Genomic DNA, 16,591 nt, shown 5'->3' on the forward strand with positions numbered 1-16,591 from the left:
TATATATAAAAAGTGACTTTGGAACATGTTCAAGAACTCCGACTCAAACCATTTTTTTAATCTAGTGTCAGCTAATCATCCACCATTTTTACCCATAAATTGGAAGGTTCAATTTGTTTTTTTTTTTAATGAAGATTTGGTCAAATACACAATTCACATTCAACCATCAGAAATTATGTTAAAAAGGAAAATAAATAAACGATTATTGTAGACATATTTTTGAACTATATATTGCCTCCTCTATTCAAACATAACTCTATAAAATAACTGGGACGAAAGTTTCCTGCCCATGTCATATAGTGCTGCAGAGATTAATTTGACAATCATATTGTTGACATTTCTAATTAGCATGGAAATTTCCCTTATGTTGATGTGGGCTCCTTAGCCATCCTAAGTTAATGATCAAACATTTTAGTAATCACCAACTGTAGGAAATCCAATATGACGGGTCAATCAAGGCATTTGATTCAGACATTTGTTGTTGACAAATAAGATAACTGTACTGCTACAATAGGAAAATCAATTTCAGATGATAACCACAATTCTCATGCTTATTGGCAGAAGAAAAGCTTGATAAGCAATGAAGCTAAGTTGTAACAAGATTTTTCGTTGGCACGCTGTTCTCGTTCTGTTTTTTCATATAGCAAATGCGTTATCAGACACCATTAGTATCAATCAATCTTTGAGTGGTTCAGAAACTTTAGTTTCCAATAATAACATATTCATATTGGGATTTTTTAGTCCTGAGAATTCGACGAATCGTTATGTTGGTATTATGTTTAATACCCAATCACAAAGTGTTGTATGGGTAGCCAACAGAGACAGTCCTTTACAAGATTCTAGTGGAAGAATAACTATATCAGAAGGTGGAAATCTTGTAATCTTGAATGCACAGAAGAAGAGTATTTGGTCAACCAATATTTCAACAGCTGTAAGAAATACTACTGCCCAGCTCTCAGATACTGGAAACTTAGTTTTGAAAGACAGCTCCAGTGGGAGAACTCTATGGGAAAGTTTTAGTGATCTTTCAGATTCTTTCTTGCAGTACATGAAGCTTGGCAGCGATAAGAGTACTAACACGACGAATCTGCTGAAATCATGGAGAAGTCCCTTAGATCCTTCTGATGGGAGTTTCTCAGTTGGAATTCAATCTGAAACCATTCCCCAAATTTTCATATGGAAGCATGGCTTACCTCATTGGCGTAGCGGTCCATGGAATAAACAGATTTTCATTGGAGTACCAGAAATGACTTCTTTCTATTTCAGTGGATTTGAGCTAGTAAATGACAACATGGGTAGTGCCTACTTCTCCTATTCATATTCAGATCAAGGTGATCGGATGCTCTACTTAGTCTTGAACACAACAGGATTTTTGCAGCAAAATGATTTTTGCTAGGAAGAATGACTGGACCGTAACATTGGCAACCCCTGCAAATGAGTGTGATTTTTATGGAAAGTGTGGGCCTTATGGAAGCTGTGATCCTACTAGTTCACCAATTTGCACTTGTTTGCAAGGGTTTAAACCAAAAAGTCAAGAGGAATGGGGAAAAGGAAACTGGACCAATGGATGCATCAGAAAGACTGCATTAGAGAATGAAAGAAACAACTCTAACATTGAGCAAGGTAAGCAAGATTGGTTTTTGAGGCTGCAGTCAATGAAAGTTCCAGATTCCGCTATTTGGGTATCTTTGGATAAAGAAGATTGTGAAAGTGGTTGCTTGAGGAATTTCTCCTGCATAGCTTATTCATACTACATAGGCATAGGATGCATGCATTGGGAAGGAATCTTACTTGATGTTCAGAAGTTCCCCAAGGGTGGGGCTGATTTATTCCTTCGACTTGCATATACTGAACAAGGTAATGGAGTACCTATATTTCACTTATGTTTGCATTCTTTAGCTTGCTGTCTCAGAACAAAAACATAAGTTTGGCTGAGCTCTGCATGCCAGAATATATGTACAATAATGGATATGTTTGGAAATGCCGATCAAAAGAAAGAACATAAAGTAGCCATTGGGATCGTAGTCCCAATTGGCTCGATAACCATTGCCATTTTGGGATTCATTTCCTGCAAACTGTTGGCTAAACATAAAGGTAACAAGCTTATCTATAACATTTGAGAACTTAAAGTAGCTTTAATAAAACCATTGAGTTAATCTCTCAAACGTGCATTTTGAATCAGGAAGGAAGAGAAAGAGTGAACTCTTATCAAGCAAATCACTGCTAACCTATTACAAGATAAGCTTGGTTAGAGATGACATTAACCAAGTTAAATTTGAAGAGCTTCCGTTATACAACTTTTACATGCTAGCAAATGCAACTGACAACTTTCACCTCTCTAGCAACCTTGAGCAGGGTGGTTTTGGTACAGTTTACAAAGTAATGTTCTCTGTGATTGAGTCATTTATTATCTTTTTCCAGAATAGAAATTGACGGAATATGATATAACTACAGGGAAAATTGCCAGAGGGACAAGAAATTGCTGTGAAAAGGCTTTCACAGTCTTCTGGTCAAGGGCTAGAGGAGTTTATGAATGAGGTTGTGGTGATTTCCAAACTTCAACACCGTAATCTTGTTAGGCTCCTTGGCTGCTGCATAGAAAGAGGGGAGAAAATGCTGGTTTATGAATACATGCCAAAAAGAAGCTTAGATGCATATCTCTTCGGTTAGTTGATTACCATTATATTGCTTTTCTTTTATATTCCATAGTGTCTAGCTAAAAGGAAATTGTTTGAAATATTTTCACTTGTATGTTTTTCAATATACTTACAGGTTCACACCTGGAAGCAGAAGACTTCCTTGATTGGAGTAAACGTGCAATCATCATTGAGGGAATTGGTCGAGGCCTCCTTTATCTTCACAGGGATTCAAGACTAAGGATTATCCACAGGGATTTGAAGGCAAGCAACATTTTGTTGGATGAATACCTGAACCCCAAAATTTCAGATTTTGGCATGGATAGGATTTTTGCAGGCAACCAAGATCAGGCCAATACAAGTAGGGTTGTTGGAACCTAGTAAGTTTGTCAATCTCACTTTATATTTTTCATGGTTAAAATGAAAAGAAAAGCAATCATTCAAATTCATAATGTGATACAGTGGCTATATGGCACCTGAATATGCAATGGAAGGAAGATTCTCAGAAAAATCAGATGTTTACAGCTTTGGAGTTTTGTTATTGGAAATTATAAGTGGAAGGAGGAACACTAGCTTTCACCAAGATGATTGTGCAATAAGCCTTCTAGCATATGTAAGTTCATATGAAAATTAAGCTCCTAGTTTTAATGTAAAACAACTTTTCATAATTCAAGTTTCCTTTGTCTTGTCATTGCACTTGCTCTTCAGGCATGGAAGCGTTGGAACGAAAACAAGATAGTCGAATTGGTTGACCCCAAGATAATTGACCTGCAGCTCGAGAAGGAAATTCTAAGATGTGTACATGTTGGACTATTGTGCGTACAAGAATTTGCAGAAGACAGACCAAATATCTCCACAGTTTTGTCTATGCTCACCAGGGAAATTGCTGATTTACCAAGTCCTAAACAACCTGCATTTACAACAGGACCAAGCTGTTCCAAGAAAGATTCCTGTATAACTCAAGGCTCTGTCAACACCGTTAGCATTACCACTACGGAAGGACGATAGAGACATCTTATATTTTTTATGGTTTCTTGTATGTGATTTTTTAAAGTAATGGTTGTTAGGAATTGTGCTGATTTTCTTACTATATTTGGTTTTACTATCTCTTGAAGGAAAGTGCAATATATTTATCATAATTGGGTTTTCCTTCTTGTACAAGGAAACTATAAATCTCCCATATTTGGCTAGTCCTTTTTCTTGTAGGAAAATGTTTGGACTTCTATAAATTGAGTATCCTCCCTTCACATTCAGTAGCTGTTACAACCCATATCTTTGTACCTGAAAGTACGTCGTGAGTCAATTGATGTAAGCTAAAAAAGGATGAAATCCTTCTACAAGGACAAGAAAGTTTGCCGAAGTGTTACGCAAGTTAAGATGAATATGAGACTTTTTAATCATAATTTAAATGAGTTTAAAGCCATGATATGACTATATATGATGTTTGGATATGAAGTATAAAGTTTGAGAAAACTCGGATTTAAGTTGCGGAAAAACTGACTAAGGATTTGCCTTGTAATGGAGCTTTTTGAGAAATAAACTTTGTGAGCTACATATGGTCTTTTTGGGGCATATTATATATCAAATTGAAGGTCATGGAATGTAGTTTCCAACTCTCTTAATCGTTCATTCATACGACATCCGGATAAAAAAATATAAGTGTTTGAAAAGGGGGCAATGAGATGGTGCCAAGTAGCACCTTTTGACTTTTCAACAAAATGGAGATTATCTCCTTTATCTCGTCTCTTTCTGCATATTTCCAGAGAGCACGACCAAATAAGACCCCTAACATCACCCTTAAGCTCTCTACAAGGGTTTCAAACAATACTATCATCCGGTGCACGAAATCAAGAAGCAATAACACTAGAACGATCCCCACAGCGTAAGTATTGCTATATTGCCTCTCTTTTTCTTTGTAGTTTGAGTTTTGGAAGGTATTTTGAAGTTGATAAAAATGCCTAATTTCTGGTTTCAAGACTTAAATATCAATTAAGGTTGATTAATTCATTTCATAATAGTTAGAACTCACGGGACGGTCATCGGAAGCCGTGAGTTCGAGTTATTTGATTTGTAATGGACTGTTTTGTGGGCTGTTTCGTGTAGCTTTTGGGCTGTATATTTTGCTGATATTTAATGGAATTTTTGGAGGATAAATGGTGTAGAGAAACACCACATAATGGTGAAGTGATGGATTAGTCATTCTTTATAATATTTTCGGGGTGTTGGACACTACAATAGTTGTCGTTTTTGGTATGAATTGATTGGGGGTGTATTGGGCTGTTGTAAGCTTAATATAATATGGGTTTCGACTTGCATCTACTCTATGAGGTAAATATATTGTGTTCCTACAGGTTCTTAAGGTTATCTGGGCATTGGTTAAGTTAAATGGATGAACTAGACATGAACTAGTGAATAAAGTTGCTAATTAAGAATAACTGAAGTTGTGGATCATTTTCTTTGTTATGAATATATGGAATAAGGCTGGAATTATTGATGAATGACTTCATTATCATGTTAATGATACTATTAAGTTAAAGTAAAAAGTCTATAAGGGATGATATGGGGTATATGAATTCCAATTGGAGCTTGTCGCTCGCCGTAAAATAGTTATGACTTGTTGTTGTTTTATGGTGTCTTGTTATTGATAATTATGTATTGTTGGATTTCTCTGGTAATTGTTGTTGGTATATGATATTGGAGGAGGCTCTTGTACAGGGGAGATGCTGCCCGAATTTATATAAATGAGCTACAAGTTTATGTTGCAGACTTAGCCTTTATTCAATATTGATTTTGAATCTCCTTATGCAATGGTAGATTGTATTGAGTTGTTTGAAGAGTTTCTTGGGAGGTATTAATGACTCAACGTGGTTAAGGTATGTTAAGGCACTTCCCTCTTCTTTTGGCATGATCTAAAGTGAAATGAATACGCTATTTCATAACGGATCTACTCCTAGAAACTAAGGTTGCCCATGTTGTTCTTTCCTTATAAAGTTATTTTAAGCAAGTATGTATGATCCTTGAATCCTATAGAAGCTCATATTGATGGTATGATGTCCATAATGTTAATCGAAGGTGCAACGACCTTAAGTCACTCCAAAAGGTTTAGAACGTGATTCCATGAGTCTAGCATGCATTATATATAGTATCTATTTTACTTTACCGAGTCACGCTATAGTAGGCTGGGTACGACACCTATTGTGCAACCACTGATCAGTTGGATTTGCCTAGCTCCACATGGCCGGGTATGATTCTACCGAGCCTTATGATGGCCGGGTACGTTTTTACCGAGTCCTCTTTGAGGCCGGGTACGATATGATGATGATGATGTTCACAGAGGCATATGTTTTTAAAAGTTTATGTATACATATGTATTATGCATTTCATGTCAGTATCCCCCAGAGGCACTCAGATGTTACAAGTTGTATCTCCTCTATCTCTCTTTACATTATTGTTCTTGTTTATGATTTCCTGCCTTACATACTCGGCACTTTATTTGTACTGACGTCCCTTTTGCTTGGGGACGCTGCGTTTCATGCCCGCAATTCTCGATTGATAGGTTGACAGTCTTCCTAGTAGGCTATCAGCTCAGCGGAGGTGTTGGTGCACTCCACTTGCTCCGGAGTTGCCTATTTGGTCAGTATGCTTTGAATATGTATTGATTGGTATGGCGGGCCCTGTCCCGACCTTTATGATTTTATGTACTCTTAGAGGCTTGTAGACAAATGTCATGTATATGAAAATTGTATCCCCTTGTCGGCCTATGTTAAGTGTATGAGTGATCACTTTGGTCTTATAGGCACGTATATCACATGTATAAGTTTCTATGTCATGTTAGGTCGTCCTATGTCTAGTATTAACCTATGTTTTGTTCTATTTATCTCATGACGACCTTTTTGGACCATTTACCCATGATAGTACGATAAGAAAGATATGTTATGTTGGTACTCGGTTGAGTAAGGTACCGGGTGCCCGTCGCGGCCCATCGGTTTGGGTTGTGACAGAAGTGGTATCAGAGCAGTTCTGTCCTAGGGAGTCTACAAGCTGTGTCTAGTAGAGTCTTGTTTATGGGTGTGTTGTGCACCACACTTATAAGCAGGAGGCTACAGGGCATTTAGGACTGTCACTCTTTCTTCTTACTCTAGATCATGTTGTAGAGCTCAATTGTAAGAATTCAAACTTCTAAATTCTATTGTGTTCGTAATACAACGATACCTCATCCAAATAAACAGTTGGTATGAGATTGAATGTGGTTGTGGAAGAGTTGAGTTAGAGGAACTCGATTTTGTATCATATTTATGATGAGCAAATGTGGGGTCTTCTGCAGATCATGTGTGTTCTAAGATGTGTAAGCTTCTTGATAAGGAGCCCTAAGGACAAAATATCTATCCACTCGTATAGTAAAAAGGAATAAGTGAATCGGAAAGTAGACACATGTTTCAGCAAGTAAAACAAGCAAGATGACGAAGGGTACGAGGTACCTAGTTAATGAAGATTATCAGTATTTACAATTCAGGCAGAGAAATGTAAGTATTGGTGTTACCTTCAATATTAACGGTGATATATACAATTGACCACACCCATCTTAGTTGTGCTCTATGGGAGCTAACAAATATAGTTTAAAAGAAAAAGGTGATATCAAGATTCAATTCGGGTTAGAGTAACCAAAAATTATGGATGGATTGTTATCATTAACTAATGTATCCGAAGGATAGTGCAAATGTGGTAATAGATCTCCTTGTGAGACACCTAGATGATGAACTTTAGAATAGTACAATCAAATATGAATACTGGAATATTCAGAAATTTCAGAAGATAGGCAGTGGGATCCTAGAAGGGACAAATATTTAGCTTAGTATGACTCCAACCCCGAGTAAAAAAAGGAGAATGTTAGGCATTCCGAAGAGCCAGTGAGATGATGTCACGACTCAAAATCCCTCCGAAGAAGTCGTGATGGTACCTAGTCTCTAAACTAGGTAAGCCTAACATAAACTGAAATAGCATTGATATTTGCCAACTAAAATTCAATAACTCTTGACAATTTACAATTCCCAAAACCGGTGGTACAAGTAACAAGCCTAGCTAAGAGTAATTTCACAAAATAATACATCACTGCCCCGAAACAAAGGAGCAAATGGAAGTAAATACAAATGAAGGTTACTCCGAGACCATGGAAGTAAATACAAATGAAGGTGACTCCGAGACCTGCGAACGCTTTAGCAAGTTTACCTTGAGTCTCCACCGCGATGACCCACACAGCTACTATCAATCCACCTGGATCTGTATACAAAAATGTACAGAAGTGTAGTATCAGCACAACTGACCCCATGTGCTGGTAAGTGCCTAGCCTAACCTCGGTGAAGTAGTGACGAGGTTAGGATCACGCTACCAAATAAACCTGTGCAATATAGCGTACAAAAAAATGGGAAGCAGATAATAATGGGGGCAACAATGATCAACCAGTGATATAAATAGCAGGCAACAAGAACCTCATAAATGTTTCTCAACAAATAATAAGTACAAGTGCAATCAATTAATCAAGTCCTTCAAATATAAATCTTTTGCCTATAAATACTTCAAGTAATAATCTCTAAGATAATATGCTTTTCAATAAATATATTTCGAATATACTTCCTTTCGAGTAAAGGTCACCTTGTGACGCCTCATTTCAAAATCATAAATAATATAGGTCTCAGCCCACTTTCACATTTTCAAGGCACCTCGTGCCCATATTTATATCACAATCGCACGGACAACTCACGTGCCATTAAATAACACCATAATAATTTCCCCGGCACCTTGTGCCCACATATTTCTGTCTCACATTGTACAACAATATTCCCATATTACTCAGTTCATAGGTTTCATACCCAATACCATTAAGAATATTCAAGGTGTCTCATTCACTTAACATAAAGTAGAGTACAACTTCCAACTCAATTAGGATACCAACAAGAAAAGATGAAGTTATTTTTAGAAATTATTTGATAAAGAAAATACCCTTTTCAATTAAAGTACAATATCGAATAAATCATTACCTTTAATACGAGAAATCAATAAATCAAAACATAGTAGAAATTCCTTTTTAGGTAAAGTACAACCTCAAACGGTTTAAGGAAAAAATTTAGTTGAGAATTCCATTGAGTTAAAAATGTAACAATTGTTGAAATTTGAAGTATTGAAAGTTATATATAAATGCGGCGAGGTATTGAAAACAACATGGGTTCCAACAAAAAGGATCACAGCAATAAGGAAATTTTTGAACCGTTAAAACACTTGAATTGATAACAACAATTAAACACAGCAAAAAGAAAGTGCACGCCATCACTCTTCGTACTTTTACTCACGCCCTCACCATAAAAATCAAAATTTACTTTTATTCTTTCTTGTTGCGGCGTCCAACCCGATCCCAGCCATATATTATTGTTTCGGCGTGCAACGCGATCCAAACCATTTAATTTTGTTGCGGCGTGCAACCCGATCCATTTAATATTATTGCCGCGTGCAACCCGATCCATTTAATATTGTTGCGTCGTGCAACCCGGTCCATTTAATATTGTTGCGGCGTGCAACCCGATCCATTTAATATTGTTGCGGCGTGCAACCCGGTCCATTTAATATTATTGCGGCGTGCAACCTGATCCATTTAATATTATTGCGGCGTGCAACCCGATCTATTTAATATTGTTGCCAACACTAATCACAAAAGAATCCCGGCAAGGAAATAATAAGGAAACAACCATATCCCGGCAAGGGAGACAATATCATAAACAATAACATCCGGCAAGGGAGACAATATCATAAACTATAACATCCCGGCAAGGGAGACAATATCATAAACAATAACATCACGGTAAGGAGACAATATCATAAACAATAACATCCCGACAAGGGAACTAGAGTACAACAATAATATCTCGACAAGGGAAACAACAGTAGGGATTAAATATGTCCCGACAAGGGAATCAGCTATAACCCAACTTGTACCGATAATTAACTTCACAATGAAACCTCAACTTGAGCCAACGCTCTACCATGTTCAACAATTAAATTCTCAACTTGAGCCAACACTCTACTATGTTGAATTAACAATAACACTTCCACAAGTCATATTCCCCAATAGAATTTATCATATAGAGCATATACAATACGAAACGGAGTCACATTAATCGAAGTATAAGACTCAAGGGCATGCTTGACACCAACGTATAGATACTCGTCACCATGCCTATACGTCGTACTCAACAAATAACACATAACAAATAGGACACAACTCCTAATCCCTCAAGCTAAGGTTAGACCAAATACTTACCTCGCTTTGCTACCAAATTCAAAATTCCAACAAGCCTTTGCCTCGCGAATTCGTCCGAAGCTTCAAATCTAGTCATAATAATTCAAAATACTCAACACGAATCGTAGGAACTAATTCCATATGAATTTACACATTTTCCGAATTAAAATCTGAAATTTAACTCAAAATCGCCCGTAGGGCCCACGTCATGAATCCCGGAAAAACTTACGAAATCCGAATACTCGTTCCGATACGAGTTCAACCATATAAAAATTATCGAATTCCGACATCGGATTGCCTTTCAAATCCTCAATTAAAGTTTTGAAGATTTCTTCCATTTTTAACCCAACCTTTATCTTCCCATAACCTTATTGTTACAAGCATGTATAACTAATACTCAAACATCCATGAATCATCTTACTAATTATCCATTTCTAGTTAGATTTCGAAATTGAAGAATTGGGGAAAAAGAAATTCTTACCTCTTTGATGAAGAACTTGAGGAATTTCAAGGTTTGGACAAGATTTTGATGAACCAAAATACTTATGCTTCTTTCTCTCTCTAAAAACGCTCTCCCCTCTCTCTAAAACACCAAAAAATACCCTCAAATATGAACCCTAAACGAGTTATATGAAATAGGGGTCGGGTCAGAAAAACCCATTTTTGTACAGCTGCGCCGCGTTGGGCGCCGCAAGGGGCGGCGTGGTAATGAAAAATGTGTTTAGAAACGAAACTGAAGGTGCTCTGATAATTTACACAGCCGCGCCGCATGGGGCGGCGCATCGTGCGCCGCGGTAGTGTAAATTCTGCGCTGCTTTTGGTAATTTGGTCATAACTTCTAGTAGGAGTGTCCAAATGACGAACCGTTTGAAGCGTTAGAAACTAGACTTGAAGATCTTTCATATGATAGGTGGTTCAACACATAAAACCTTATACATATTTATATATGATTGTCTTAAGTAGGGTCTTGTGCGCATTCTCTTAAAATTTTAGTCTATTATGAAATTTACCAACTTGGCTTAGTCTTAGGACTTTCCTTAAACCCCATATTACTTATAATATGTTTCGTACGCTTGCTATCATATCCAATTGATATACATCATGGTAATAGACCTCTTCCACATATAAAATCATATAATTAGAACATGTCAACTTTCTTACTTCGCCAAAATGCGCTGAATTGTCTTATGGACTTCCAAATCCAAATTCGGACACACGTCTAAGTCCAAATCAGCATACGAAGCTATTGACATCATTAAAATTCCATTTTGGGGTCGTTTGGTCAACAGTCAACTCTTCGGTCAACTCTTTCCATTTGAGCTTCGAAATAAGATCTTGATTTTTCTTTAAATTTATTTCCGAATCTTACGAAAACCAATCTTGACCATACATGCGGGTCATAATGCACATTATGAAGCCTCTTGGGATCTTAAGCTGCTGGATGGGGCGCTAATTCTTGAAATGACAAGTCGGGTCGTTACATTCTGCACCTCTTAAACAAACGTTTATCCTCGAACGTGCTAAGAATTATTCTGAGGTTACCAAATTGATGATTTTACTTTTACATATATACTCACGGTTGATTCCACGCTACCGAATTCGACATAAGTCCGACAACACTACCTCAATTGAGATTATTTCTTTTATCCATATTTGTAAACTTTAAGACCGAATTCCTAACACTCCGAACATTTTCAAAAGGTCCGATTTTCACATCATCATACGATATTAGTCTCACCTGGCTATAGCAACTCGTGCCTACTCACGCATCAACTTTTTATAGCGCTTAACGGTTGTTACATCCTCCCCCCACTTAGGGTCATTCATCCTCAAATAAGAAGTAGAGTCCGCTCTCAAACACATAACGTAACTTATCGTTTTCTTCGCACATCTTAATGTCCCAAATTTTTCTAACTCCCAAATTTTTCCAAATTTTCGGCAGAGTCTCCCCAGTAATTGGGCCTATCCTCCTGCCAGAGTAACACCAAAACAACTCCTAACAACACATCCACAACTCAACAATCAATAACACCAATCTCCGCGTTACAAGTGTGACACTGCCATAAAGATATTTCGACATGAAACACATCATATGTATGACCTTAACTACATCTTTGGTTTTTAATAGTTGTACATAATCGATTAAAAATAGCCAATTATCCTCATGTCAACAAAATCTTGTTTCAAACCTCCATTTACTAACAACGAGGCATGAAAACCTCATAATAACTTACCCAAATTAACGAGTCACATTTAACGCCACCTGGGCACTCATCCTGTAGGCTAAAACTCAATAATTACAATACAATTTGACAAATTATGCACAGAGATATTCGTACAAGAATTTTTTTTAATAAGCCTCATAGACATGACTCCCTATAAGTACTATAGTACAATTTTTTTTTTTAATTTCACAAAGGCAGAATTTAAACACATAAACTTTTCATCATAAAGACCTCGTCCTTATATAACATCTACTGCAGCTTGTAGCCCGGTTTAAATATTTCATATCATATAAAAATGTGAGGATCTCCTCCTCAGCTCTGAATCACAAGTATTTTGCACATTGTGCCAACTAAAATTTTTCATTTCCTTTCTTCCTTCTTTCAACTAATTTCCGTCAAACAAAATCACACATATAATGAACCCTCATACCGGTAGGACATATAATTCACAATTGAAATTAATTATTTAGAAATTACATCAAACTCACCAAAATGATTAATTGAAGTCACTTTTGGGCTAACAACTATTTTTTTTTGACCAACACATAATGATAGACAGCTATCTCCATATAATCTCCCAACAGGAGTATTTTTGACCAACACATAATGATAGACAGCTATCTCCATATAATCTCCCAACAGGAGTATTCACATAAGTAAATTTAAGATTACGAAGCTCACTCATGAGTAGAGCATATTAGGAGGACTTGCCTCGATACTCATAACCGAATCAAGTTAAGGAAATTGTTCCTTTATGATAACTCGAGTTCGTACTTGTAACGACTCCATCTAGTGTAGCGACCTCAGCTATATCATAGCAAATACATCAATGGGCCGGGCCTCCACCTCTTAGGCGCCATTTACCCGTTTTTCTCCACTCCTAATTGGTAGTGTAAGTAGAGTAGTAACTTTAGTGGAGTACGTGGCATGTGTGCTCTGATGGAACAGATTTCTCCCAAGTCTATGACAATTTCTCAGGATGTTCCTAGTATCACCATTTTCATAACAACCCATCCACAGTTCGACTGCTCATACTGAGTCTGTACCGGATAACTTAAATAGCCATTGCATGAAATTCCATGCCAATGGTACATTAAAAGATGACTGCCCCACGCGAGTGTTGTGATTAACTTAAGCACTATGAGTATACTGAATATATTTCCATGACCCCGCTGATATTGAAATGTAGAATTATTAAGGACGCGGGAATATCCCAAGTCTCATCATCATCCCGTTTAAATCTCAGCTCTTGATCATATACAAGTTTTGGAAAATCTTTCAATACCACATAAATACATCTCAGGCCAAAATTGGTATAACACATGACCCCGTAATTTCAACGTTGATAGCGGACTTCCCTTACTTGGTGCGAAATCATAAGACACATTCCCGACGATCCACAATACTAACCTTCACCGCTCGTATGATACCAATCATGAGACACCTCAAGCCATTTACTTGGCACTTGTCATCCTCCTGATAGTTAACTCACTCCTCCAGTGTCTCGGCTTGCTAGTAAATACTATTCGCTAAATAGAAATCCCATACGAAACACATAATCTCTAACACGACCAACTATTTTTAGATCTACATCCACCTGTCATGATTAGGCAACTAACTAAACCTTCTTAAGATCATACTTATCAACCACATATCAAAACCTGTTGCACCTCCATTTGCACAACTGAGTGATCTCTCAATACATCCGCATCTTCAATCTTGGTAACACGTGGTAACAATGATTGAGCAACCCTGGCTCCCTTATAACCCCTCTTTAGTAACACAAACCATAGGCGCATATATATTAACGAGTGTGCAATTTCATACACGAGTGGATGTAAAGAAACATAAGTTATATACTTCGAGCAGAATCAATATCGCACTATTAGGAGTGAAAGAAGGGGAATTTCCTAACAGTTTTGTAGCCTCTCGAAGATAAGTACAGACGTCTCCGTACCGATCTGCAAGACTCTACTAAACCCGTTTATGACTTGTAGCACCTATGAACCTAGGGCTCTGATACTAACTTGTCACGACCCAAAATCCCTCCGAAGGAGTCGTGATGGCACCTAGTCTCTAAACTAGGTAAGCCTAACATAAAGTGAAATATCATTGATATTTGCCAACTAAAATTCAATAACTCTTGACAATTTACAATTCCCAAAACCGGCGGTACAAGTCACAAGCCTATCTAAGAGTAATTTCACAAAATAATACATCACTGCTCCGAAACAAAGGAGCAAATGGAAGTAAATACAAATGAAGGTGACTCCGAGACCTGCGAACGCTTTAGCAAGTTTACCTTGAGTCTCCACCGCGATGACCCACACAGCTACTATCAATCCACCTGGATCAGTACAAAAAAATGTACAGAAGTATAGTATCAGCACAACCGACCCCATGTGCTGGTAAGTGCCTAGCCTAACCTCGGCGAAGTAGTGACGAGGCTAGGATCACGCTACCAAATAAAGCTGTGCAATATAGCGTACAAAAAAATGGGAAGCAGATAATAATGGGGGCAACAATGATCAACCAGTGATATAAATAGCAGGCAACAAGAACCTCATAAATGTTTCTACACAAATAATAAGTACAAGTGCTATCAATTAATCAAGTCCTTCAAATATAAATCTTTTGCCTATAAATCCTTCAAGTAATAATCTCTAAGATAATATGCTTTTCAATAAATATATTTCGAATATACTTCCTTTCGAGTAAAGGTCACCTTGTGACGCCTCATTTCAAAATCATAAATAATATAGGTCTCAGCCCACTTTCACATTTTCAAGGCACCTCGTGCCCATATTTATATCACAATCGCATGGACAACTCACGTGCCATTAAATAACACCACAATAATTTCCCCGGCACCTTGTGCTCACATATTTCTGTCTCACATTGTACAACAATATTCCCATATTACTCAGTTCATAGGTGTCATACCCAATACCATTAAGAATGTTCAAGGAGTCTCATTCACTTAACATAAAGTAGAGTACAGCTTCCAACTCAATTAGGATACCAACAAGAAAAGATGAAGTTATTTTTAGAAATTATTTGATAAAGAAAATACCCTTTTCAATTAAAGTACAATATCGAATAAATCATTACCTTTAATACGAGAAATCAATAAATCAAAACATAGTAGAAATTCCTTTTTAGGTAAAGTACAACCTCAAACGGTTTAAGAAAAAAATTTAGTTGAGAATTCCATTGAGTTAAAAATGTAACAATTGTTGAAATTCGAAGTATTGAAAGTTATATATAAATGCGGCGAGGTATTGAAAACAATACGGGTTCCAACAAAAAGGATCACAACAATAAGGAAATTTTTGAACCGTTAAAACACTTGAATTGATAACAACAATTAAACACAACAAATAGAAAGTGCACGGCATCACTCTTCGTACTTTTACTCACGCCCTCACCATAAAAATCAAAATTTACTTTTATTCTTTCTTGTTGCGGCGTCCAACCCGATCCCAACCATATATTATTGTTTGGCGTGCAACGCGATCCAAACCATTTAATATTGTTGCGGCGTGCAATCCGATCCATTTAATATTATTGCCGCGTGCAACCCGATCCATTTAATATTGTTGCGTCGTGCAACCCGGTCCATTTAATATTGTTGCGGCGTGCAACCCGATCCATTTAATATTGTTGCGGCGTGCAATCCGGTCCATTTAATATTGTTGCGGCGTGCAACCCGATCCATTTAATATTATTGCGGCGTGCAACCCGATCTATTTAATATTGTTGCCAACACTAATCACAAAAGAATCCCGGCAAGGTAATAAGGAAACAACCATATCCCGGCAAGGGAGACAATATCATAAACAATAACATCCCGACAAGGGAGACAATANGTAATGGTTGTTAGGAATTGTGCTGATTTTCTTACTATATTTGGTTTTACTATCTCTTGAAGGAAAGTGCAATATATTTATCATAATTGGGTTTTCCTTCTTGTACAAGGAAACTATAAATCTCCCATATTTGGCTAGTCCTTTTTCTTGTAGGAAAATGTTTGGACTTCTATAAATTGAGTATCCTCCCTTCACATTCAGTAGCTGTTACAACCCATATCTTTGTACCTGAAAGTACGTCGTGAGTCAATTGATGTAAGCTAAAAAAGGATGAAATCCTTCTACAAGGACAAGAAAGTTTGCCGAAGTGTTACGCAAGTTAAGATGAATATGAGACTTTTTAATCATAATTTAAATGAGTTTAAAGCCATGATATGACTATATATGATGTTTGGATATGAAGTATAAAGTTTGAGAAAACTCGGATTTAAGTTGCGGAAAAACTGACTAAGGATTTGCCTTGTAATGGAGCTTTTTGAGAAATAAACTTTGTGAGCTACATATGGTCTTTTTGGGGCATATTATATATCAAATTGAAGGTCATGGAATGTAGTTTCCAACTCTCTTAATCGT

The 16,591-nt window shown here is 37.0% G+C and overlaps 1 pseudogene; it reads left to right on the top strand.

Annotated features, from left to right (window-relative positions):
* Positions 546 to 3,784, top strand: LOC109226635 (annotated as a pseudogene).

The sequence above is a fragment of the Nicotiana attenuata genome, chromosome 6 (genome assembly GCF_001879085.1).
Source record: "Nicotiana attenuata strain UT chromosome 6, NIATTr2, whole genome shotgun sequence".
Lineage (NCBI taxonomy): Eukaryota > Viridiplantae > Streptophyta > Magnoliopsida > Solanales > Solanaceae > Nicotiana > Nicotiana attenuata.